Genomic DNA, 4241 nt, shown 5'->3' with positions numbered 1-4241 from the left:
GACTTGAATTCAAACCGACAGCGTAACGGTTCGAAATCGGCAATTCTAAAAGCATAAACATCATCAATACCACCATCTAAACACTATATCATCACCAATTCCACAATATAATTTCGAAATATACAGCCCCATATTTTCATAATTTCGAAAATCCTTCCAAAAATCAAAAACATGTTCAAACGAGGATCTTTTCTCGACCCGTTTTAGATATGCTATCGTCGTATATACTAGAACACGTTTATTGAAAAGACCCTAACTACTTCTTATAAATAATGATTAAATAAAATACGGGTTTTCAAAAATTTTTGGCATGACCTATCTGCTTTGATTAAAACCCGCCTGTTACAGACAAAAATTTAAAACACAACCAACAACACTAAATAAACTAGGCTGAGAAAAGAAAATAAACGAAAACCTGAGATAGATATTGACACTCCAAACATCCAAAAGTCAAACAATTTGATACATAATTGCCCACAAACAATTTCAAAGAATATTATCTTTACATTTACTAAATTAACAAGATGAAAGACTTTAAAGTGCTAAAATAAACTTTTGCGGAAGACTGGCATGGTCAGAGGGATGTGCCGTGCCCGCATCACAGTCCACTCGATAGTCCTTCCCCGAAATCTCAATGAAATACTCCTCACCTAAAAACAATAAGTGTAGTGAGTCTAAAAGACTCAGCAAGAATATGGGGGGATAACGAGTACTACATAAATACAAGCACAGGCAGATTAAAAATATCTTTTAGTAAAATATTTTGTGCCCTTAACTTAAATAAATGATTTCTGAAAGAATGAAGTGAACATGAATGACACATATGCATGGCTAAGTTGAACATAAGCAATACAACTGAATAAACTGTACTGAAACATAGTCATAAATATTTGAACTTTGATCCTTGAATTGTGACTTTGTGATTTCAATCATGATCATGGCAGCAGTGCACTATGCCGCAAGGAAGTCAAGATTTCTCCCAACCCATCTTGCCCATACTTGGTAAGGGAAGCTAGGATTTCTCCCGGCCCGTTCGAACCCATACTTGGTAAGGGAAGCTAGGATTTCTCCCGGCCCGTCCAAACCCATAAATTTGGTAAGGGAAGCCAGAACGTCTCCCAGCCCGTAATATTTTTCTTTCATTCTTTCATACTTGATTCTGAAACTTAGCATGCATATGTAAATATGACGTACATGTAAATGTTTGATCGATAATCATGCAAATGACTCACACATGGATGACCGGGATGGTGATTTAGGAGACAAACCAAAAGGTTGGAAACTAAACCATAATTTAGCGCTTAAGACAAATTGGAGCGGTTTGCCCGTAAAATTTGTAACGAGCTTGATTCTTAATCAAAAGGAATTCCGCTTGAAACCACGACTCCATGACACATAGAACTAAGTAGGGAAATCATCCACTTAATTTTATTCCTAATCAATCATTTTACAAAAATCAGAATTCTGGGCAGCAGCCCTTTGGCTTCAAAAATATTCTGCACCTTATTAAATCAAATATCTAAAAGTCGACCAAAACTTAACCGGATTAATTTCCGCTTTAGCCGACATATTCCTAACATTTTAAACCAATTCCAGACCCGAGCCCATAATAAAATTCTGATTTTTACTTAACCTTAGCCATATATTCCCCGACAGCTCAAACATTCCAAAAATTTTGCTCGAATACAATTCTTGTACTTAATCAAAAACATAACTATGAAACTCCCAAGTCCCGAGCCACTAGACTAGGATCGGGGTCAACACCTAGGTTCATTTTAGACCCCTAAAATTTACCCCAAAGTAGCTCAACATTACTCCAAAAGATAGCTCATAATCGTCTCCAAAACCGAGCCCCAACCATCTAGCCCATTCGAAAATTCCCTCCTCCAACTTGCAATCTAAACTTCAAGTCATTCTAAATACTACCATGTGAACTACATTTCATCCATGGTAGCCCCTAATCCACCATCCAAATCAACACAAATAATCACACCACATTTTCGAACAACACAAGCTAAAAAATCTGGAAATTTCCACCCTCATCAAACAACATAAATTCGAAATCATGAATGCCGTAAAATCTTGGCTAAATGGGGAAGGGATCGAACAGGGCACCTATTTCCATATTTATTTTCGAAAACTTCATGGAATGCAACACATACAAAAAAAATTACTAATCTACATGGTGAAGAAAGGAAGCCAAATTCTTGCCTAAACCGTGAAAGATCATAAATGGGGGGAAACGAAAGGGTGATGAACTCGAGCAGTTCACCTGGAGGGAAGTTTCGCCGAAACAGATAGGTGGCTGGCGGCGAGCTATGGAGAAGAAAATGGAAGCCTGAACAAGGGCTCGAACACAAAGCAAAACAAAACAAAAATATCAAACATCGAGCAGCCTCATGAAAATTAGAAAGTTGACAGCTTCTTGAATCCACATTAAATTCGAAATGCAAGAAAGGAATAAAAGCATACAACATATTAATCTACTTGGTGGCCAAAGAATGCCATTATTCTTGCCTGAATTAGAAGAAATAAATGAAAAGGAGCTCGAGTGAGCTGAAATCGAGCCCAAGAAACGCGGCAACAGCACGGACGACTCGCCTAGGGGAAGGGCTATGCCGAAATTGGTGGCTGGCAGTGAACGGTGGTGTTGGCTCAAGTCGGCGGCGGCTGCAGCTCCTAGGGAAGAAGAAGCCGTCACAGGGGAGTGAAACGGAGAGAAAAGAAATGAGTCTATCGGCCAAAGCTTGGAGAAGGGGAAAATAGAAAAGGCCGAGTAATTGGGTAGGAAAACTCTTAATGGGCCGTGAACTGGGCTAGGGAAAGAAAATTGAAATTGGGCCGAGCCAGCACATATTTAAAGTGGGTAAGAAACATATTACATAAAATATAACATGTAGTATTTTAAATGGTGCGAGTAAATGTGTCAGTTCCAAATTCCCGCGAACACTCAAGTTTGAAAATCTAAGAATTAAACATTTTAAATATCCTGATGTCACGACAACGAGTAAAAATATTTAAATAACAAGCAGAGCGATTAAAATAATTTAAAAAAACTTGACGAACGATTAAAAGTCATTTAAATAAATAAACAAGCGGAAATAAAACCTTTAAAATGATTTGGACATATAAAAAGGGTTTTAAATAAATAACCTAGACATTTAAAATAATTTAAAATAATTAAAATTAACTAATCGCTACACTAGGCTATTTAAAATAAATAAGCTGGACACTCGAAAATATTTAAACAAATAAGCTAAACAGTTAAAATCATTTAAAAGAATGAACTAAACAATTAAAATCATTTAAATATGCAAGCTTAAACCTTTAAATTATTAAAAAAATTAAGTTGCACAATAAAAAAATCATTTTGACAAATAAACTTAAACAATTAAAAACATTAATTAAATATTTAGTACATTAAAATCATTAGAATAAATATTAAAATATTTTATTAACACATAATTCACATAAAGAATTTAAATCAATTAAACATAAAAATAATAACCATAACATTTATTTAATTTAATATATATGAATTAGTAAATTGGGTTTTTGGTACTACAATTTCTTCCCCCCTTAAATGGAACTTCGTCCTCGAAATTCAGGACTTACTAACTAGGTTCGAATACCTTACACCAGATCAACACTAAATTCCCAACTCTGCACCCACATGAGTTGACCCAAATCAACTTTCGCTGTGCACTCTGATGCTTATCAACACCTACTAAGCAAGGAGCTAACTAACTCCCACTGCAAAATAAGTTTGCAAATTCCTACTTATCCCCAAATGATTGTAGCCTAAGAGAAATTTCTAATCGCTGTTCCCATGTGACTGTAAGAGTTTTTTTTTTAAAATTCGCCACCTAAACTCCTAAAATATCTTATACCTGCCTTAGTTTGATAACCTTAAATCCTAGATAGCAACTTCAATCAATAAATATACGTAAAACCAATAAATAATTATGTCGACCTACCTCATAACTTAAAGGCTTCCTAACAACGAAACTATGCTTAATGTCTTTTCACCAGTAAAACTTAACTCATATAATCTAGAACTTGAGCTCTTGAGAAATTCACAAGTTCCCAAAATACTTAGCAACTAAACACTAAACTTTTCTAAATAGAATACCTAAAGGAACTATTAAATTCTACCTCGTTAGACCTCTAGATACGAGATGATTCAAACTAGTACTTCCATAACAACGACACATGAAACTATTCATGCGCCACTAACAACT

At 35.3% G+C, this 4241-nt stretch overlaps 1 long non-coding RNA gene across 1 annotated transcript; it reads right to left on the bottom strand.

The window, feature by feature from the left end:
* Positions 1-434: 434 nt before the first annotated feature.
* On the bottom strand, positions 435-2703 carry LOC140870763 (uncharacterized). The gene is made up of 3 exons (XR_012147537.1): positions 2518-2703; positions 2273-2338; positions 435-650 (listed from the first exon to the last, which is right to left on the bottom strand). It is a non-coding gene; the product is annotated as an uncharacterized lncRNA (long non-coding RNA).
* Positions 2704-4241: the final 1538 nt, after the last annotated feature.

The sequence above is a fragment of the Henckelia pumila genome, unplaced genomic scaffold (assembly GCF_033568475.1).
Source record: "Henckelia pumila isolate YLH828 unplaced genomic scaffold, ASM3356847v2 CTG_207, whole genome shotgun sequence".
NCBI lineage: Eukaryota > Viridiplantae > Streptophyta > Magnoliopsida > Lamiales > Gesneriaceae > Henckelia > Henckelia pumila.
The sequence above is the reverse complement of the archived record's forward strand: the minus strand, read 5'-3'. Positions and strand labels throughout refer to the sequence as shown.